Below are 23,103 nucleotides of genomic sequence, written 5' to 3'. Positions count from 1 at the left end.
CTCCCAATCTCCATAGATGCAGGTGTGTACTAGCTGTGCTCCAAGTTGCTTGATTAACCCCTTAACCGATTTTATAATGGGTCAACTGCAACAAACTATGGCAGCAGACTAACTAAGAATGATCCCATGGTGAGTACGCAGCGCTGAAGTAAACTAGGACTCTAGATATGTGGTGGGTGCAAACATCCCGAAGTAACAGCTGCTACACAAGTATGGTCAGTACGGTACAAAACTGCTTAGTCTATAGCAAGGGTTGTACTAAGAGAAACACTGGATAACATAGTAAAGTTCCAATTGCTGTAGCAGCTTATTACTGAAATATGGTCACTACATAATGATTTAAGCATCTGTCACTGGACAATTTAATTATAATATTTGATTAAGAATTGAATTCCAACCACAATAGAACAGACCTAAATTACTAGTCATCAGCATTTCGCCTATGCCAAACAGCCTGCATTACTCAATAGTGCGTTTTGAGATATATATTGATATGAATATTCTGGGGCAGGAAAGGAAATTAAATTAAGGCGAATTCATACAAGTAAAGAGGATGTGACTCTTAATTGTGTTCAGTCACATCTGGGTGTCACTTGAGTGTGTTAGTTCTGTTATTTAGGGTCTAAGGGTCATAAGAGTTTACTCTGATGGTTCTCAGGGTTGATGGGGACAGGGGTTGTTGAAAATATTTAAATGTCCCAGATTAAATCTTCTCTGTGCCAAAAACAGTAGGACGTGAGAAAAATTAGATAGACTGCAGAAGACAGTGTGAATATGACTGTGTACAAAAAACAGCTAATTAAATATTCCCAATATCCCAATCATTTAAAAGTATATCTTCCTAATCCCATGCATTCAGTACTGAAACTTGTTTCTGGGAAACTACAATTCAGGATCCTAGAAAATAGATTCTCCAGTTTAGCTGGAAAAAATCCAAGCTGCATTCCAAATGAACATTCCTATTTAGCAAATGAAGTTTCAGAATATTGTTTAATCTCATATTAGTTTGAGACACAGTAAATCGCTCCAGTTCAGTGGAGAATTGTCCAGTGATGGAGTGGAGAGGTCAGACGTGGGTTACACAGAAGGATCAGAGAAGATGCTGCAATTGAGGGACAGTTCAATTATAATTACAAACAATACTGATGGGGTACGGTGTACCTGTTGATTTCTTATGCCTAAAGCTGAAAGATATGGTCGAAAAAATGCTGTGATGTGTAACAGGGCTGACACCCACCAGTGCTTAAGCCTATTTTTGGTTACAGCTTTGTGTGAAACTAGAAATAATGAAGCCATCAGCACCTTTTAGCTACCACCTTCACTGGTGCCAAGGCAGACGAGATAAAATCACAGGCCTTGGAACGGATGAGAAAAATTAAACCACGTTTTTTTTATCGTGACACCTCTATAGCTGTTCCAGTAAGCCTGAAACTGATCAGAGTGAAAACTGCAGATCAAGTAAAAAAAAAAAACAGCTCTATTCATGTGTAATAGTTCTGTTCAAAGAGTGACAGAAAGAACATCCAGTATCAAAAGTCATTACCAGTTCTGTTGTAGATGCAGCGTCCAATGATAAACATCACTATGATGATAGTGACCAGCACTGCACCGCCAGCTACTGCCCCAGCTGCATGACAAAGAAAGAAAAGTAAAAAAAAACTGAGGGTGGGAAAGTAGTGGCTTTTAAATCTGGCAGAGCTTGTCCGCAATTTGAAATGACTTGGAACACAAGTGGGTTTTATCAATGTACGAAAACACTTGTTTCAGTGATGTCAGGAAAGGACAATTTTGAACCTCGAGAGATATAGGGTGTTTTATTTTCAAAACGTGTTGTGCGAACCACCTGGTAACGAGACTCATAGGGCTTGTTTGCAATGTATAAACCTTCAAGTCTCCAGCACACCTATCATTTTGACATCTTGTGAAATACACATCCCAGCGCTCAATGGATCAGTTCTCAATTCCTTACTTAATTGGACCACTTGATTTACCAAAACTGATCAAAACTCACTTGTGTCCCATTTCTTTACAAATTGATGATTTAACGATCGTTTATAAGACCCCCTAGACTAATGCTGTCAGGAACAGGGTGGATAGGCTCTCTCGCTGCTCCAGCTACGCCCCTTCGGACTCTCAAGTCCAAACCAGGCGACCGTGTACAATGATGTTGCGTTGCACGTTACACACAAGACAGGCCTGTTGAGGCCAGCCCTTTGCACTCACCGATGATGTTGGTCTTGTCGGTGACAGCTACGGTCTTGTCGGCCTGCGCTGTGGTGGGAGTGAGGCAGAGAAGGTGGCCGTGCGGAGAAAGGGGCGTCCATCCTGTGTCCATCCTGTGCAGGACAGAGTTGCCGAGAGTCTCAGCAGCGACAGCCCTGGGAGGTGTGGTTGCCATTTTGGGGTGACAGACGGCGTCTGCACTGTTTGTCCCGGCGCGCAGCTCACTGGTCCCGTGGGAGGCGCAGCTGGAGAACAGAGAAGCACAGAGCCGCCGGTGAGACACGGGCCTTCAGAAAACACCCGGAACTCAAGAACGTTTCACAAAACAGGACGTCTGTCAACGTTTAACCACTCTGGACCTGGTTTGTTTCGTGAATGCTTCACTCCCTTGTTGGGAGACTGCCTGCCTTTGCTTTCTGTCCTTTCAACCATTTCATGCACTGATTAATCCGGAAGTTATGACCCATTGACCATAAAAATGGTCACAAAGGCCACAAAAAGACCCAAAAAAAGGGTGGCAAAGAAAATGCCTTTAAAGAGATTTAATGAAGAGAGTGTAGGGTTTTGAACACATGGACAGCAAGTATTTTAAGCATCAGACCTTCTATGGTCTGATGCTTAAAATACTTGCTGTCCACTGTTTACAAAACCCAAAGGCTGTCAGGAGAATTTTGAATCGCTGTATGCCTTCTTCACATGCACATGTAGTGAATCTGCTTGTTACTGTCAGACTGCAGATTTATAGGAAAGGAAATTAACTGCTGGTTCTAAAGACATCAGCAGGGTGGCTCCATAATGCAGCTTGTGAAGCTGTAAGATGGGGCAAGGGGATACATACTCAGTGTGGGGCTGACAGATCTCTGTGCTGGAGTCCGTGGCAGAGAAGGTACCAGGAGGGCAGGGAGAGCACACTACATCAGAGTTTGCGGTCCCTGAATAGCAGAAAAACACCACAAGGTCACTTCAAACGAATGAAAACCCGCAAACCTTCCAGACACCAGTTCTAAGAATGGTGCAGTGAGTGAGATTCCCTTTCCCAGAGCTAACAGCAGAGTGCATTTCTTTGAAGGTCTGTGCCCATTAGTATGCTCGGGTACCTTTCTCTGAGACTCCCTGGCCAGGCGGGCAGCTGGAGTACATGCTGCAGGTGTCACAGGAGTAGCTGCTTGAGGTAAAAGAGCAGTAGCCTCCCTTGCAGACACACTTTCTCGGGGAGGTGACTGTGCAGGGTTGGACCTCCTCCAGGCCTATATATGCCAAGACAAGATCATACAAATTAATCCAGACCCACCAGCTCAGCGTTACACAACACAGGCACAAACCCCTATGCAAAGCGGCGCCTTGTAGACAAAACCCACTTTTTTATGTTTGGAGATAATATCTACAGACCTGGCAGGCACTTCACAAACAGCAGAAGTTTTTAAGAACAATGTCCATTGTAAAACCTCTCAGTGAGGCTGCAGCAGATGTTTCTACAGTATGATGACTCTTCTCGAGGCAGGACTCTTTGATGTGAAACCGTAGGAAAGCCTTGCTTTCCTTTAAAGTTGACATTGGTACATTAAAGGAGTTTCCAGAAGATCTACCACTAGTTAGGGAAAGTTATTTTCTTTCAAGGTCTACCTGGATATACAAGATGAAGACGGACAAGGAAATCTTCACTCTCACCCAGGGCGACTGAGAAAACATCCAGGACTGGTATATAATGTATGTTGCTGCCTGAGCTCTTGTCAAGCCTGTTAAAACTCAGAAGCAGATTTTGATTGAACCTCTGTAAGAAAGAGTAGCTCAACCTTGTACAGCACCTCGTTTTGTTGGGTACAGTTTTGTTGTGAGGTCAGCCCGTGTCCCTTGTCCGACCAACCTGTCCAGACTGACCAGTGCATTCCTGACTGACTCAGTGTCAGGCAAGAAACTGGACACCTCTCAGTTGGACCCTCATGCACAAATGCGGCCCTGTTATTAGTGGGTAAATTTGAAAAAAAACGGTGTACAAGCCTCACCTTGATAGCAGGCCTTTGTGCATCTGAAGCAGTTGTTGTGGTAGTGCCAGCGATCTGTGTAGGAGCCGTTCCGACACTTTTGACACACCGTGTCCTTTGTCTCTGTGCAATCCTCAATCAGACGGGTCCCTGGAATGGGAACCATAATACACAAATAAGTAACCATGCATTGGGATTCCCAGACATTGCGCTGACAATCAAATCAAACAATATATTCCACTGAGCACCTACAGTTAGCAGGTACAGTACAGTTACCTACCTTTTTCCACAACATGACCCGGGCCGTGATAATTTTATTATAGGACAAATGCAAAACAAGAGCACAAGCAGAAACAGATTAAGGTGGGCATACTAATGATACTGTATGTTTCATCATTCAGGAAAGTGTGACTCCAGTCTTAACAACTGATATAGCTAAACGAGGCCAGTTGCCTGCCTCCTGAGACAAAATGCCTCGTCTTCAAGATATCGCATGCTTCTGCAGACAAAAGCTGCCCCTGGTGTGACTTGGGAGTTGCAATTTTCACAGGCTCTATCAGCAACCCCACAACGGTCATGGCTGCTGCTCTTTTGTTTTGCCAAATAAAACTCCTAACGCCTACTACTAGTAATAACAAATGGCTTTAGATTAAAAAAAGACTTTTGTTTTCATATTCTGGAAGCCATGTGCAAAATGTGCATCCTGGAGTGCAACTGTAAAAATAATCTATATGTAAATGTGGCAAGTCTCGTGAGCCATACTGGATAGCTGCTTACTGAGGAAGACCCAGGACTAGATACATGCGTGACTGGTCTGCGTATCCCAGTTCAATTGCAGCTGAATTGCTACATACAGTAAGTGCTGCTTCTACCAATGCCGACAACACTGACAGCAGCACTGCCCCCCGCAGGCCGTGTGACCGCACCGCATGCGTTTCCGGGCGCGGGCGCGGTGTGGAATCCCCCGGGCCCCCCGCACCCCGGGAGCCTGAACCCCGGCACAGGAAGCACAGGAAGCTCGGCGGCAGCTCTGTGATGTGGTGTGAAAGCGCCGCTGCTCTGCGGCTCCCCGCGCGTGACGTCAGCGTTGCAGAAAACGCCGCCGGGTTTATCGAAAAGCCGGCGAGGGAAAGAGAGAGAGAGAGAGAGCGGCAGAGCAGGGCAGGACTCTCACGGCGCTGAAGCGGAGGAAAAGCAGGCCACAGGAAGTGCTGCCAGCTACACGTGGTCTCCGCGGGACGTGCACACCACTTCCAACACCAAGAACTGCATCTACTGAATGTTGGGGTGTAGCAAGATGATGCAGAATCAGAACTACACTACTGGAGGCAAAGGCAACACTGAAAAGAAACTTCTGTCACGCAGACACAATCGACCTCTTCGTTTTTGGACTGGCTGCGTTATTGTTTGAGAAGCCTGACGAAGGCTGACGAAGTGCTCGGATAGAAATATCTTGGCGGGTTTGTCCGGCACCATGCAGAAGACAGCGACACATCTGCCCGTGCCGTCTCTCTTTCTCCGATCACAGCACCGCAGCCCAGTTTCTGACGTGGAGCGCCATTCCGTTTCCCGAGGAAGGGTTGAGGGAGGAGCACGGGTTTCTGGGATTGTGCCGAGTGATGGCTACCGCACACGACCAAAATCCTCACCCATCTCATACCTGGTGGACACTGTGAGCAGCAGCGGTGCACCATAGAACGATAGTATTCCCTCTCTGGGTTCCGGCAGACCTTTCCTCTGTTGTCCGGGGGGTAGGGCAGGATGTACGTCTGTGGGAGAAACACAGATGAAGCGAGGCGGACAGGACAGGCAGTTCTTGAGCCCAGAACAAGCTGCTCTGGACTGCACAGAGACGGGCTCCGAGCCCAACCAATCTGGAAAGACGGGAGTCTTAGCAATTGTTTCCGCACGGAACTAGAAGTCTTTTCCCCCCCATCACTTTTCAGGATCGATTTCCCTTCTGGTTTTCTTTAAAAGGTGGTTTTTTACTCAGTACCATGGCGACCTTCATCAGCAGTCTTCATGAAACTTGTGAAATTGGTGGTTCTGTCTTTTCTGGAGGTCTAAAACCAACACACCTGCAGGGGTTGACACACTTAATTGTGTATTGACCATCACACTCAATCTTAAGTCTTGCAGTAGGCATTATGCTTTCAGGCTGGATATATTTGCTTTATTCTTAAGGAGGAACTTAAATTGCTGGTATGTGTTCTCCCTGTAACATATGATCTATTGTATCTAGGATCTCTGCTTTATTGTAACTTGACTGGCTTGGAAATGCTGAAAAACATGTTAAAAAAAAGTGACTTAATTGATTGGCAGACTGACAGGTCATTTAATTGGCTGGCTCAGCAGAAAGAACTATTTCAGGCTATGGTGCAAATAGCACCCGTCCTCCCTTGTGTGCTTATAGTACTCCTTATAGTACTAGCATGTGCAGGAGCTGTGAATGAATCACTCTCTAGAGTGGCACTGCTTGACTAATGGCAAAAACCATGCTTTCCTCATGCTTTGCATTTTTTTAAAGATCTGTTTCCTGCTGCCTGTCTAAGTCGGCAATAAAATGGAAATATGAACGCGTGACTCATTTCACAACTACTATGTTACAAAACACCATTTTTTCTTCTCATTCACATTAGTCACTAAAAATGGGCAAACCTGCTAGCTTTCCAAAGTTCAGCTTCAGTGCCCTCTGTCCTATAGATAATCTATAACCTGGCCAGATTCTCAATATGTTCCACACCCTCACACTTCTTGAAAACCCAAATACTGCTGCATCAAGTGACTTATCAGCATCAAAAAGGCTTTTAACAATATAGACAATACTACGGGGCAGCTTTTCCTAATGACTAACATCTGCATTTGAGAATGGGCCACAATAAACACGGTAATCTGGAAATTTCCCTATTGGAAAAGCTTCAAGATTCATGTGAAACAAACTTGATACTGAAGCAATGACATTACCAGCGATGATAAAACCGAGATATCAATCTTTTGTTGTTTTTTTTATGTGAGTAACTGAGGATGAGGTTTTCTTTGAAGATGGTTCATCAGCTCGATTGAGTTGAATTCCTCTTTTAATTGTAATTTTCTAAGCACCATACAGTTCATCGGGCTTTCCTCCCCAAGGACAAAGAAATAATCGGAAAAAAGCAGCGCTCCCTTCCTCCCGCAATTTCAAACAACCAGGCTGTTTATCACACAGAGGTTGTGAAGTGGACAGGCAGCCGATCCAAATTACTTAGCAGATATAATGTAGGAAGGAAGCAAGCCTGCCTCTTCCATTAGGGTCTTCTCAGAGACTGCGTTTAACTGGCCAACTAGCTAATGACCACTTAGAATTAATATTAATATGCTTAACAGATGTCCTTATCCAGCACAATGTATGCCAGCAGAACAAAAACATATGGCACTGCTATGCAAAAGTCAGTCTGCAATTTGCATTGTTCTACCCTTTTCCTTTATGATGTAGAAACACTTCTGTGTTGACCTTTTCTTATTTTAAGCGACCAGCTAATTCTAATAATTAGCTATTTCATAATACAAAAAGTAGCCTTTTACTAGCCTTACTGTAGGATGTGAAGTGGAGGACAAATGATGATAATGACAAGGAGCATCTGACAAAGAGTCAGTTGAATTTGACTCATAAAAGTGAAAGATTAGATACTACAGCACTTCAGATTGGCTGCTTCTACAGTACGTAGTTCGCCTTATTTTGCTGTGATCAGGTTTTTGAACACCGATCAATCTGAAATACTTTGAAATTACAAGACTGGCTTCCAAACTAAGCCGCATTAACAACAGTCAAAGACGTTGTAATAACTAGAAAACGTTAACGGAGGATTTGAGTAAACTGCTGATGCTCGGAACAGAAATATGTTTTGTAACTCCTGATGGTGTCAAAGATATTGGCAAATCAAAGTGGAGTAATAATTTCTATTACAGGAGCCCACTATCCTGTCCAAAAGATTACAACTTGCTTATTGCAGAAGTCTCCATAATTTATAATGTTAAAACAAATCTGAGAAAGATAATGATTTGATTATTTCCTAAATTAATTTCAACTGTTCCGTTCCTTGTGCTACAAAAAATAATCTAAAGTATGATGTCACTATAAGAACAGATTCGGGGACCCCCTTCCTGAAATATGAAACCCTCAGCAATCAGGCTTACCTGAAGCATTAAAAACTCTCCTGCAACTAAGCTACAGCACTGAAGTGAACATGGACGACTTTAGGAACTGCTCAGTACCCTTGTTTTCTCCTAGTTAGATTTAGCCATAGATGCTTCCTGAGCAGTACAGCGTCATGCTCTCCTACCAGAGGAACCAGTAGTGGATCAATCACTGAAGGCACAAGGCAGAGCACAGGTCGAGCTCCGTGAACACAGGTTCGAGTCTGAGCGCTAAAAGCAGGATTCCCCAAGTGGCAGCCCACAGCTGGCTGAGCACCACTGAAGAGAGGGTGGGATTAGTTGACAGAGCTCTCCCGGGAGCTTACAGGCACGAGATGCTGTCAGTGAGGGATGCATTTCTCCTCCAATCAGCACTGAGCTGCCAGCACTGCGCTGCATTAAAGAGGAACTACAACCCTATATTTATATTTTGGGGTGAGAAAGAATTGGCCTTGAATGAGTGCAAATCAAACCACAATGAAAGTAAAATGTACACAGTAACTTGTAAAATCCCCCATTTATATCACAAGACAGACAATTGCTAAGTGTGTGCAGGGCTATATTGCCGTCATTGTCTGCGACTCAGAACGAGGCAACAAAACTTCTGGCGAGGTGAAGTGGCCCTATTGTAAACAAGCAGGCTTGCGAATACATCTCTTTTAATCCAATAGAAATATTGCTCTCTACTTTGTTCAGGTCACGTTGGAACATTTCTGCACTGAAATGTCTGCTGCACAGCCTGTACTTATTCACTTGTACATCACATTACAGTGACTAGTGAGCAGGAAGGGCCAGTTTAACTCACAATTCTCACAAACTTTCTCTCACCCGTGGCGAGACTAGGGGTTTGTGACAACACGGCGATCATACCAGTCCTTTCACAAACTTCACGATTGTGTGTTGAAATTGTGCGACATCATCAATTCATTTTTGTCAGCGGGATGTAATAACCAGTCCGAGAAACCGGGACTGCAGTTCCCCTTTAAAAAGCCAAGTGGCTTGAAGTTGTTTGGGCAGGTCAGAGGTGTCTGCCTGCACTCTCTTTCCCCTGCGTGAGATCACAGGGTTTGTAGCCGAGAGCCAAGTTGTGAAAAACACAGTACTGGCTATACAGTTTCGGGCAGCTTTACAACTAAGAACGTTTTAAACTAAAGCACCAGAGGTTTTCTTGACAGTTTTTGTCTACCTATGTATAAATATCGCACTTCCTGCTGACTCACTTGTGTGTTTCATCTTTGCATCCCTCTCTCCACCATGTTTTTGCCCTTGCAGCAGCACCCAGCTTGCCCTTCAGTAAAGGTGGCGTTCAGACAGCCCTGGGCCCCAGTCAGCAAGGTGAGTTACTCCAATAAAACTCCCTTTCCGAATCACACCATGCGAGAACTACCATGGCAACGCCTGAAGTCAAGACCACAAATGGCAGGAGTAATAAAGGAACTGTCTGGGACACTGAAAATAAATAAAGATCAAATAACAAAGAAGAAAAGCAGGTGGTAGACACCTTACATTTTCAACAGGTACACCTGCCAGCACCAGACTGAGCACACACCCACCTTTGGCACATAAGGTCTGGTAAAAATGTCTGGTGGCATTTTGATATAAAAAACAGGATAATGTGGAAATGAGGAATATTCTTTAAAAAAAACAGTGATACACATCATGTTACTTTAGCTAGATGAGACAGTATGGGCTTCTGCTTTTCTGGTCAAGCGCCAGTTAACAGCATTTGGAGTCTTGCGTTACGCATTGTCAACTTATTCGCCTATGAGCTTTTAAATTTAGCTTGTTGTGTTTCAGGTTTTTAGTCTTCCCTTCAAAATAATAAAAACTGTCAATCACAAAAGAGGCTACATCGGTAGGATATGGCACAGCAATTCTAATCCAGTGGACACAAACATACATGACCAATGGCAACTATACAGAGGTATGAGTGGGCCGCCACTTGGAAATTTTGCAGTACAGGACATTTGCAACAACCCATCAATAAAAGAGCAAGGGTAGAAATAAAGTGAACTTTTTAAAATGAGTCACAAAAGCAGAAAATGCAGAACACTTTTTTTTCCACTGCTTATCAACACAATCGCTTAGACAAAACCAGTACACAAAAGTATTATTCTTTACTATGTCTAGAGTGCCTAGTAAAGAAACAGAACAGTGTTTTTTTTTCCAGTAAGTCAACAAGATTACTTTGTACAGACAAATTACAAACTTGGCACTGAGCAGCAATGACGTTCTCTGCAGTCTGTTTATTAGAGAGGAAACAAGACCTTGAAAGTCCTAAGCTATCTCATAGCTACACCTAAACATGAGCAGAACAAATCAAAGCTACTAGATCCAGAAGGGAGTTATACTTTTGCAATGTGTTATTTGAGGAGCTAGTCATTAACGATGCATTGGTACTTCAAGATGAACATACAGTACTAAAAATGTAGGGACAGAAAACGGACAAATGTTTTGCAAGTACTTAAATTAGATTTTTTCATAGATACAGTCTTGTATAGTATTGAATATATAATACACAGGTCTACAATTCTGGTGCTGGAGGCCATTACACCTGCTGGCTTCTGTTCCAGTCACACAACTGAGCCCTTAGTTGAATTATGATAAGTTTGAGTTGAATTATCTTCAGCTCTAAAACATACTCGGGGTGGTCTTTTTAACTATTAAGCTTCACACGTGACCTAGAATTCCAAACCTTAATTTAAACAAACGCCAATGATTCAATCAAGCAACTTGTTAAATTTAACCTATAATTAAGTAATTATGCTCAGCTGAAACTGAATGAAACTCTACAAGTGTTTCTGTCCTGCAGGTCCTCCAAGACAAGTGTTGGAATTCCCTTGTCTTATATATGCCTTATAGTTATTAATTAAAAACATAAAGTTAAAAAAACATTTATAAGTCATAAACTATCATTAGTAAATTATCTTTTCATTAAAAGTTTTGCACCTTCTTCAAATGGTCTTCCTAAGTGGGTACTTGGAAAAGAGAGGTTTGTTGATCAAATGCAGAAGGAATTTATATTAAACCCCCCTTTTTTTCCCATTGTTTTGCCAACTTTCACATGCACAAATGAAGCTCCTGCCAGTTTTGTTTTATTCCAGTGCCTTACTAACCACTGCGAAACATCTTTCAAAAGCAAAGCTATTTATTCTCCACTAAAACCCGCAGTACAGATCCATAGTGTCCTCCATCTCATCTGGAGCGCTGGGGGCCACTGGCAGGATATGTCATGGTCCTCACAAGCCAGCACACAAACATGTTTGTTGGCTGCACTTCAGCACTAATATCTTCCCTTTTACCTGCTTGTTACAGTCAAGGTTAAACAGAGTTTAACTAAATGAAAGCCAGCACTGATATTTATATTAGGTTATACAATTGACTTAGCTCCCTATAATGTACACACACTGAGCTTTTAGTCCCAAAATAATAACCTGCTCAGTTTGCACCAGTGTTTGATCACTTATGCACATTATGTATCTATTTCACTCCCTGGTGACCCACTTTTTTTTTATTTATTGTGGACTGGGAGGATGACCCAGTGGTCCCGACTTGCGTTTTAATCCTATGCTGCTTGTCCATTTCCCCCCCATTATTTGTGAATGGATTCGCCTGCGATAAATGCATCGAGCGCTGTGCACGTCTTTTTTTTATCTGCCTGCGACGAAAAGGCTCCCACCCTGTCCCATTAGCAATAAGAGAGGTCTGCCGTCTATCCTCTGCACGGCCGGTGCGAGCGAGCCGAGGAGCGAGGGTGTGTTGTGGTGGAGGTGGCGGCGTGAGCGAGGCCGGGAGAGCCAGCGCCAGGCAAGCGGAGCGAGGGGCTGCGGGAGCCGGCTGCTCGGCTCCAGTGCACCAGCAATAGCGCAGAGGCCAGGGCGGCGGCGGTGGCGAAGCGCTTCACGTGTCGCTGCAGAGGCTGCGGGCTGCCTGACCTATTTTTCGAAAGGGGAGGGAGACCGAACGCCCCGGTACAGTACCACGTCAACCCCTGCAGTGCTGCAGATAAGCCATTTCCTTCTGTTCCCCAACTGACGTGTAATTTAAAAAAAAAGAGAGATTTAACATTGGCAACAATAATGGCTTGCTTGCTTGCTTATAATAACAATATTACCACAGTCCTTTTGCTTGTTTTGCTTCAGGAAGTCGTGGGCAGAGGTCTGTTAGATGACCTGTTACAATAAGAGGGTTGAACATGAAAACACTCCACGGCAATGTCTCTCCCTGCAGAGCACAGAAGGAGCCAGAGACAAGCTGGAGATTTCCGCACCAAGGACAGCTGCCAAGAGACACCAAGTCTCGGGGAAGAAAACTAATTAACACTCTGTTGTCTACTTCTGTATTCCTACCTACACCACACTGTACAGCAGTGGTTCCCAATCCTGGTCCTAGTGACCCCTACACCAGATCTTTTTGTTCCAGTTAAGCCCTCAGTTACACAATCATATCTCCCTGCAACTCACAACTAGCAACCTAGTGAAGCTCAGCAGGTGTGAGCCTGGCCAGTAGCTGGATAGGAAACCTCCTGGGAAAGCTAAGGTTGCTGCTGGAAGAGGTGTTAGTCGGACCAGTAGGAGGCGCTCACCCTGCGGTCTGCGGTCTCTGATGGGGACACCATACTGTAAACAAGGTGGCGTTCTTCAGAAGAGATGCAAAACCAAGGTCCTGACTCTCTGTGGTCATTAAAAATCTCAGGGTTTCTCAAGAAGGATAGGGGTGTTACTCCAGCACCCTGGCCTAATTTCCCATTGGCCCTTACCAATCATGGCCTCCTAATAATCCCCATCTATGAACTGGCTTTATCACTCTGATCTCCCACCCACATAGTGCTGGTGTGTGGTGAGTGTTCTGGCGCACTATGGCTGCTGGTGCATCATCCTTGTGGGTCCATGGTGTTGGAGGGGATCCCCGTCACCTGTAAAGGGCTTTGAGTGGAGTGTCCAAAAAAACAGCTTTATAAGTGTAAGGAATCATCATTATAAGCCCTTCATTAACTTAATAACAACAAGATTAATCTGAACTGCTTGTTCCCACCTCTTAAACATTTTAGAGCTTTAACCTACTGCATTCTGTAAGTGAAATAAAATCCCAAACTTGTGACTAGAACCAAAATGCAATTATTCCAATAAAGCAACTTCGTAGATCAATTAAGGCTTCAATTAACTAATGAAGGTGGGAAGGAATGAAAACCAGTAGGTATGCGAGTCACCAGGACCCGGATTGGGAACTACTGCTGCACATGCATCATAAATCACAAAACGATTACTCCACAACATCAGGATGCCTCTGGAAGAAATGAATACCGTGCTACCTGGTCAGAAAGAAACGACTCAAGCTGCGTTTGATTTTGTTTTTGTCCCGTGACAAGTTCTTGCAACAGGCCACCCACAGGCTGTGCGTCACTCCTGGGATGAGGAGTGACACTGAACCGAGCGCAGCAGAGGTAATGCAGGACATGACCGCCACTGTGTCGTACCAGAGGAGGAAGTCAGGAATCAAAAGAAGAAGCAGGAATTCTTCCTCCTCACCACACAGACCCAGAAAAGCCTAAGCAAATTCAGCTTTTTTGTTGCCTTTAATAACCTCTAGTTTTAAGCAATATTAACTTTCAGGAAGTTAAACACAAATGTCGGAGTACTTAACAACTTTGGCTAGTGCTAATTCTTTAACTCTATCTACAGTATATCACTTTTAAGCGTAAGAGTGTGCAAGTTCATTCAGATGACTTCTCTGAAACTGCCATCCGGGAACTTAAAGGTCTTGAGCAACTGCGCTCTCACAACCCAAATGATGTAAGGTAGAAGAGCCCAGCTTGTACTCTAACCAATACTGTCATCAGCGGAGCCACTGTTAAAGTAACACAACCCCCAGGCTACCAGTTTAACATATCTTCTGAGAGAGACATCTACAGTATAATGCCACACCCAAGTTAGAAAAACCTGGAACTCCAGCCTTCGCACGAAGCAAGGTTCAGTGGTCATCTGTGATCGCACTAATTCATTTGTATTTATAGGCATAAGCAGAACCTCAAATGATCAAAACATGGAGCTGGGAGATTACCCGAGCCACTTCTGAAGAAGGCTGTGTATGACTGTTCATGGGGAAGTTGATCTGGCTCAGGCCACTCCAGGCGTTACTCACCCTGAGTCTGAGCAGTTATTAACCACAGACCAGGCTCCTCCAGTGGAGCAGTATCAGTGGCTGCTTAATGAGCTGCAGTCCATTCAGAGCTTTATGAGGCAGTGATGTTTGACGTTTCACCGATAACATTCTCCCCTAGCCATTAAAAATGGGCATGCGTGCCAACTGGCAGACTGTTTGCAGAAGCTGGTTTGTACTGCATCTGACCCACAACACAATCCCATCCCTCACCCTAGACATGCCATGGCTCTTTGCATCAAACTGTACTCACAAAGAGCTTGAACTGCAACAGTTTCCTAAAGGCCAGCTGGCAAACTGCAAGTCAAGCGAGGATTCCCGAGGCAGAACAGAGCTGCGGCAAAGTTTTAAGCCCGTGTTACTCTTTAGACAAGGGATGAATGACAGATCAATGCCCCAGGTGCAGATAAAATACAGACAAAGGTTATGAAGGCAGTCTCTGTAGTATCTTCCATACGTTGACTAAATGCCTGACTCACACATTTACCAAAGAAAAAGAAAACACAAACTATTGTCATGAGAGATTTTAGGGACTGTTTCTAGTCACAGTGGATGAAATTCCCACTTGAAAATGCTCCACCCTGACATTTGTACTTCTCCGTTTTTGAAAAGCCAAAACAAATCTCCCTTTGTGATTGTCCAGGGAGGCTAAGGAAACTCACAGCTTCCAGAAGGCTGAATTACTAACAAAGAAAGGGTCACTTCCCAAGTAAGATTGCGCAACTAGAAAAGTCTGGTTTTCCATAGTAGCACACATTACTCAGTTCTCAGAAGACTTGCTTTTTGGAATAGAAACAGCACTTAACATTTCAGCATTAGTTTGCCATTTGAAATTAATGTACATGTCCTAAAGGGCATTGTATTCAAAGGCAGAACTGTAGTCTAGATACGCCCAGTAGGCCTATATATAATGTCCAGTTTGATTTTTACACCTACTTATGAAACCCAAACTTCAGCAAGGAAGATCTGAAGATCAAAGCATCATGTTAATTAACTGCAGATACTGATCAGGTATCACAGGATGAGTCTCAACCCCATCAAAGGCTTTCTGTGAAGCCAAAAGAAGTACAAGGCGGCGCCATTGTCAAACATTTTGACAGGTACCACGCCCCCCTTTTCAGCCAATGGGAGGCCATTATGTGCCGATGTCCCGCCCCCTCCCGATTCAATGGTGTGTCTTTATGTGCCGATGTCCTGCCTTCTCCCGAGCCAACGGTGTGTCGTTATGAGTGGTGGTGATGTCACACCTTCCCCTGAGCGGTCCTGAGCCTCTGGGTCCAAATGTCAGCCACCGCGATCCCCCTCGTTTTATAAATATGTGTATTGTAGCGCTCTTGGGCTCACGTGGGTATGCGCCCTCGCTGCTGCTGCCTCAGGTCGGCCCCCCACCGATGGGGACTCGAACCCGGGCCTCCTGCGTCGCTCAACAGGGACCCAGCCAGTTGAGCTAAAGGGAAATCTCCTGTCACCCTGATGGCTGCGGTCCCTGCTATTCACAGGGAAGGCCGATGACGTCACCGTGCTGGTAAGCCGGCTCAAACAACCTGCAATGGTGGCCGTATGCGTATGGGTATGTGCCCTCGCCACTGCCGCCTCAGGTCGGCGCCCCCACACATGAGGACTCGAACCCGGGCCTCCGGCCTCACTCAACAGGGACCCAGCCAGTTGAGCTAAACGGAAATCTCCCCTCAGCCCCAACGGCTTTCACTCCATTTTACAGACTAATTTGAGACATCGCCCGAAGAATGAGGAATATCGATTGCATACAGTGCTTTATACTCTTCTTTCTACAAAGCTAGAAATGAAAATCACAGACCAGAAGGCTAATGTCCTCAACGCTGTAATAGAGTTAGTATATGTAAATAACATTAATGAAATTACTACAAATCTGCTGTTTTAAGATGGGAAACTAAAATCTGGTGCTTACCACGGGGTCTATTCCAAAATACAACGTGTTTTGCATAGAACATGTGGCAACACCGTAACGCTGATAACCCAAGCAAATGTAGCGCAGATACTGTAGGTGTTTACGGCTACAGAAGCGGAGAGAGAAGGGGTGTTATGAACGCTTTTTCAGATGCAGCAGCGTTTTTGAGCCACGTTGGAATAATAGCTGCATGTACTGAACTAATTTTCTGCACCAACATTTAATTGTAGATTGCAACCAGGAGCCTTTAACGTATGTAAAAAGTTCAAAAGTGTGTACTGGGATGTTTCTGTCTCTGTGTTTTTGTATTTGAAAAGCTGCTGCTGAAACAAAGCAGTACACATTTCACATGCTTGTCCTGTTGTCCTGCGAGTGGCACTTTATCACTCGGTCACTGTGTGTATCACTCGGTCACTGTAGGGGTGGGGGTGTGTGCGTGCGCGCTTGTTGTTTTTGAAGCATGCTATCAGACTAAGACAAGCGCCACGGTCACCGCGTCTCCAGACTTGGTTTTCAACAAAGTTTGACGAAAGGTGTCGCCTTATATACTACTGCCAATAAGAAAATATATATATATATCCGAGTAAGTATGCCCCCCCTTAACGTTCGGAAACCGAGAATTGTTGGTAGCTCCTTAAGCATAAGTTTCTGAAATTTCCAAGGCGAAATCCCAAAGAGAAAAAGAAACCAACAGCAAACAGTTGTGACTCACACGTACTGTACAGTATGATCTGCTATGCTGCTGTGCTACACTTACAATGTCTCTGCAGAAGCAGTCACCAGGGCTGTAGGTCCGACAGAGCTGAGCGCTTTATGGCCATTACACAGCACACTAGTAGTAGTAAGTTAAGAGGGACACTGGCTGCCTACAAGCAGGCAAAATCTGTATCCATTAAAACACAACAAACTCTCCTTTCTATAGGTCCATCGATATAAACACATCATGGCACAAGGTATTAAATACTAATGCGCGCACAGATTAAACTACAGTTCATAGAAAGTGTGGAATTTCTTACTTTAAAATGAATTTCTTTATATTATCTGCAATCCCGAATGCACTCTGATTTTGAATGTCACTCCTGACTGACAATGCAGCTGAAGTTCCGCTCTCTTGAAGTAACCTCGAAAAGCCCGCTACCTCACTTCCTCGCACCTGTTTGATGTGGGGAGTTAAAAAGAAGCCTGACTCCTGACAAGGGAACACAATCAGATACCGGAGAACCGGGAGGATCTGTTTACATTGAAGTCCTGATCTGAACTCCACAGACTGGCGTGGGTATATTCTTACTGTATGTAATCTGAAAGGAGAGCCGGTTCTTAAGAAGCGCAGTTCACCTTCTGGTAAACGAGACCACACCTCAGCTCTGTTCGTATCCATCACAGCAACTGCGGATGAGTGTCTCAAGGATTTACGGGAAAGCTACGCTTGTAGTCAAAACACGGCTGTTGCATAAAATCTATGTCCGGGACTCGGCTAAAATGAGTAAAGCAAGCAAATAAAATCTAATAAAAAAATAACACGCTTCTAAGCCGTCCGTACTCAGACCCTCGAACTTATTGCTCTCACACATCATGGGTAATGGTAACCAAATCTGTGGTCCATTTTTAAAACTAAACGTTTACCACACTGGCAAGCAAAGAATCCCACTTTACGAACGCCCTGAAAGGGGTCACATACCACATGTTTAACATCAGCACATCAATTGCGCTTATTTTCTGAAGAGGTTAAATAAAACATTCACATTCCGCTCCAATGGGAAATGAATCATCCCCGCAAATAAATTCACTTTGAAACAGCGACACTGTATAAAAGAAACACTGGGAAACCAAGAAAACTCCAGTAAAATGTATCCTATATAGCTGGCAAAACTGTACACTAATAAACCACGTTAAACGATCATGAGATATATTCCGCATCATAACACCTGATAATATATATACCGTAATATATGAATTATATGAGCAAAGCATAACAAACAACAGCTAACTAACCACTAACCATTCTAAATACAATGTCTATGTTTTACATAAGTTGCAAACTTTACCACAAACTGCATAATATTTACAAACAGTACTCTGTAAAGGGCGCTTTGTTCAACATCAGCCTACCCTCACTGATACAGCCCTAACAGCCATTGCCCTAAAAGGAAGATTTGGAAAAACATCTGTTCCTGCGTTTCCCATTCACTTTTAGGAGGCTTCGTTTTCTTTTCTCAAGTCCGTGTGGTTATTTCGTCCTTAAAAGAGAAAATGCTCTCACCATATCAAATATCAAAGTAACCGCAGGAAATACATTAACTACCACATTACAGTTCGATATTTCTAGCCTTTTCTGGAGATTTCGCATTGCAGAGGAACACTTCCCGAACAGAGCCACTTAATTCTCAGAATAAACCCCGGCTTTAGTGCAAGATCTGCAGCTCTGCCTGAGATCAGCGTCTCGCCTTGCCCTCAATACAAGAACACTACTGTGCTCACTGCAGACTCCTCGCATTGCATTACGCGAAGCGCTTTAAGATATTAAATTCGATATAGGTAGTGAATAAGACATTAACAGACTGAAGCAAAGGACTCTTAAGGACACCGTGATCTGAGAAAATCGAAATTCAGAACTGCAAAGCGAAAAGCCGAGCAACAGAACGACCCGACATGAAATAAACAAAAGTTTTCCACTTAAACGTTCCTTTATTATTTTCACAAACACCCACCTGGCTCTCCACATGAAGCATCGTGACAGCAAGCGCAAGACCCAGGGTTTTCCAAAACATGTTTCTCACGATACCGCGTCTTGTCACACTGAAATCTTCCCTGCCGGCTTCAGCCTATTCCGAGGTTCAGCTTCCAGTGTCAAATTTCAGCGTCTTCGCCAACAGCACGCCCTATCAACTCTGGACGACGCAGGTGAGTCGATTTATCCGAAGACGATCTGCGTCTTTCTCGTTTTAATTGCAATACACAATCTGCGGTTTCAGTGCGGGGAGTCAGCGGAGTTGTGCGCAGAAACGCGTGTTGTGCTGGAACGACTTCAGGGCCTGCCTCTGCAGTCTGCTGAACTCTGGCACCTACGCAAATCGACTTCCCTTTTGATGTGACATAGTAGCTAGCAGTGGAGGAAAGAGCTGAAAAAAAAACGACCCAGGATAGTCACAGACATAAACAGAAATGACCAAACTCTCTTTTTGGTAGTCCGTTTGTTATATCATGGAATAATATTCAATTCAGAATCCTAATACGAATTGTCTGACCAATTCGAAACACGCTACTTCGACTAGTGAGAATGTGTTTTTTTTATTTGTGTGATACAGTGGTTTTAGGGGGCGTATGACATTTTAAACGTGACTAAAGCCGTTTGTTCACAGCATGTACAATGTACAATGTGCAAAGTACAATGTACAATGTACAAAGACGAGCTGTCCGTAGGTTTTGAGGGAAATATCTGTGTAGAAAACACGCGTTTCTGGATGTATTTACATACATGTCTGGATCAAAATGTCCCTCGCTACACACACTTTCATCATCGAGTCCCACCTCTGAACAAAAACTGCGTCCTAAACTGAATTTCGTAAAATGTAGTTAAACATGATATAGGGTCCCTTGATTCTAAACTGTTGTTTTATAAAAACGAGATAAGCACGTCAGAGCTTAAAACCGACACAAAATCTTAAATAGCACGTGGAAATAGACACGATGCAAAAATGACTGCTTTGTGGACGAAACGCTTTGCATAAAACCATTTCCATTCTCCAGGTCTGAGCAACCTTCGCACAATAGCTCAACTTCAAATCATTTCTCTCTCAGAGGGACAGAAACCCAGCCTGTCCTGTGAGCGCGTTGTCTTCCTGTCATACCAGGCTGAGACCCCTAACGCTGATACTTCTGAGAACCTCAGGATCCAGCTCATATCCAGACCCCCGGCTCTGCGCGGTGCCTTCGCACAATTCAGTCAGCGCTACTGTCTTCGTCATTTCTGGATTCATTTGAGAACTGAAACCGACCATTTTGCACGACAAGCTCATTTCTAAAAAAAAAACCGCCCAGAACGACTTTGCCTGCAAAAAGGGCACCGGAGTGTAACAAATACTACATGTTCCAAATCTGTGCTCTTCCGAATATCAGACCAACCTTCACCGGGCCAGAATATTGTCACCTGAATCAAGTATTCAAAGCTAAAAAGTAAGGCGCACACAGGCTTTAAATACGCAGAATCAACGAGTACAGTACCGGCTCAGTGTTTGTCAGCCCACATACACAGTGGTTGACATTCAGATGTGCACATGTTCCTGAAGTTGCACGACCTTTGTTTTGCCGACGACATTAGTTGCTAATACCACATGCTATGAATCCCTTTTCCCACAGTAAATATTAGATACAGGTCACATAATTATTAAAAGTCTTTTTTTTTTTTGGCTAGCTCTCCACTGCTGGTGAGGAATGCAACATTAGGTCTCTGATGTCTGTCCGCTGCCTACAGTGTTTATATTTGATCTACTCAATCCCACTCACAGGTACATGCAAATCCACTCTTTATCTGGAAAAAAAGACAGACATCCGAGGAAGAAAGATTGAAGCCGCTGTCACCAGCGCCTTGAACATCATGTTTTTGAGACTTTCCCAGAAGCATTCCTTTTACTAACGCTATGAGCAGTTTCTGAGTAAAATCCTTAGACTCAAGGGGAATAGATAATTGAAAAGAATGTTTCAAAGCGATTCTTGTATAGCATATTATTACAGAACACTGGCCCATAAACTGCATGCTTCATATACATACATGAAAATAAACTTCATCATAACCATCCGAAGAAAGCAACACAGGGCCAATGAAAGCTTCCACTCTCCAATGTACCTTCTTTCAGTATACTACTAACAGGTACTGTTTTTTTAAACAATTTTACCAGCATTCTTCCAAACGCGTGCACGCTGCACTTTGAATTGTATCATTCACTTTGGCTTCATTGTTTTTGGTGGGAGTTTGTGATCACCGGGACCCCCTTGTCTCTCAGAGGCTCAGCCCACTGTCCCAGCAGAGCTGAGGATGCGCTGTCTCTGTCACGTCTCGTTGAGCAGGAGCGTTTCCGCTGGGCGGAAGAGCAAGGGCAGCTCTCGTGCACGCTGTCACCCTCCGCCGGCAGTCCCCCACCTACTGCTCCTTCTGCCTGGGTCAAAGGTCAGCCAGAGCTCCACTCCTTCACAGCAGCTACTGTATAGAATCATCATTAAAGGTGTTTATTGATTGCAGGGCTACATGTCTGTTAAATCTGTAGTAAGCCATTGAGCCAGCTGTACACCTTTATCAATTAAAACAGCAATATCTACAATACAAAGAGCTCAAGCAATTTTTGCAGCATAAATGTAAAAAGAACATGTACAGGTAATACAGTACTTGGATCTCCTGGTGAAAACAAACAATGAGGTAGGCTTTGAAAAACAAAAACTATCACGTGCACAATTGTCTTTAAAAAGTAATTGGATATTGTCTTTTAAAACCAGACTAGGGTGTCTTTTTTTTCTGTCCTTCATTATTTTTTAATTCACTGTTTCTCAATCCAGGTCCTAGAGTGTACCTGTGTTTACTGGTTTTTGCTGCAACTGGGCCTATAATCACCAGTACCAACTGGAGCCTTTAAATGATCTGCTTGCTAATTTAGACTTTTTCTGTGTACTGGGTCCCTGGTTTCCAAAAAAATAGCTTAAAATACATTATTTCCAGCTAGTCCAGCACACAGATCTTTAAGAATTTGCCCATTACAAAGCTCCTGATAGGTGATCGATTGATGTTGAGCTCATACAGGAGGGAATGACATTGTGTCAGCCCGTCTCACAGTGAGCCAGTGTTTACCCTTCTGCCTGTCCAAAAGTCCAGTTGGTTATATTAGTTTCAGTACGCACACTGGACTGAGGGCAGTCATAAAACTCACTAATTAGCACAAGGATCGAACAAGTTACAAATCTCCTTCCACTTTTTTTTTAAATCAAATTTAAAAACAGGCCCCAGATAGGAAACAGGGGAAATAAATTAGGCTGTAATTTGTTTTCTGCTGTGAAAGAAGGGAGAAAACACCAACAGGAACATCAGGCACAGAGAGGTCAAAAACAAGGATGAGACAGGTTTTCTTAATTATTCCTGTTACTGGCCCACACATTGACAGACAGCTGGGGTAGAATATACAAAAACTTTAGTCACCATGAAAATGGATATTTTTAGACCTGTGAAATGTAGGTGTGGGAGTTATGTCAGCTATACACAGCCTTGGAGGCAGAAGAACATTTTGTTCTGACCTATAGAGAGCGTAGCCACCCTAATGTAAATGTCAGGGCTTCCACAGTAGTCTGCAGAGGTACACCGCATGCATCTGTGTTTGCGTACATTGCAGTGCACAAAGTGTGTGCTTGCCCAAGATATATCTTCCAAATACTCTGTTACAATATTCCCTTGTTTTATATGAGTTTGCATGCTTCCACAATGATATTTGAGTTTCACTCACATTTTGTGCTTCCCTTCTGTGCAAAGATCATCTGTGCTATTTGTTGCATTCTGGCACATCCTACAAAATAATGGAGCTTTGAGAGGCGATTTTTCAAATTCATGTTGGCCCCCGTGCTCCCCCTATCGGCCAATAAATGACTTGGCGTTACGAAAAA

At 43.9% G+C, this 23,103-nt stretch overlaps 1 long non-coding RNA gene and 1 pseudogene across 3 annotated transcripts in view; one reads left to right on the top strand and one right to left on the bottom strand.

Annotated features, from left to right (window-relative positions):
* Positions 1–19,309, bottom strand: part of LOC148642055 (uncharacterized) — a 25,085-nt pseudogene extending 5,776 nt beyond the window's left edge. Inside the window, exons 1-7 of the transcript XR_015929648.1 lie at positions 19,173–19,309; positions 5,866–5,974; positions 4,227–4,355; positions 3,321–3,470; positions 3,062–3,155; positions 2,224–2,468; positions 1,544–1,627 (exon numbers count right to left, since the gene is read on the bottom strand). The product of XR_015929648.1 is annotated as an uncharacterized LOC148642055 (transcript). The remainder of the gene's footprint in view (positions 1–1,543; positions 1,628–2,223; positions 2,469–3,061; positions 3,156–3,320; positions 3,471–4,226; positions 4,356–5,865; positions 5,975–19,172) is intronic.
* Positions 19,240–23,103, top strand: LOC148642054 (uncharacterized). Of its 2 annotated transcripts, none has more exons than XR_015929650.1 (3): positions 19,240–19,365; positions 21,529–21,628; positions 22,012–23,103. It is a non-coding gene; the product is annotated as an uncharacterized LOC148642054 (long non-coding RNA). The 2 variants fall into 2 exon arrangements; XR_015929649.1 differs by having other exon boundaries at positions 19,255–19,365; positions 21,465–21,628.

The sequence above is a fragment of the Lepisosteus platostomus genome, chromosome 23, assembly GCF_059453375.1.
Source record: "Lepisosteus platostomus isolate fLepPlt1 chromosome 23, fLepPlt1.hap1, whole genome shotgun sequence".
In the NCBI taxonomy this organism is placed as follows: Eukaryota; Metazoa; Chordata; class Actinopteri; order Semionotiformes; family Lepisosteidae; genus Lepisosteus; species Lepisosteus platostomus.
This window is presented reverse-complemented; position numbering and strand designations above follow the sequence as displayed.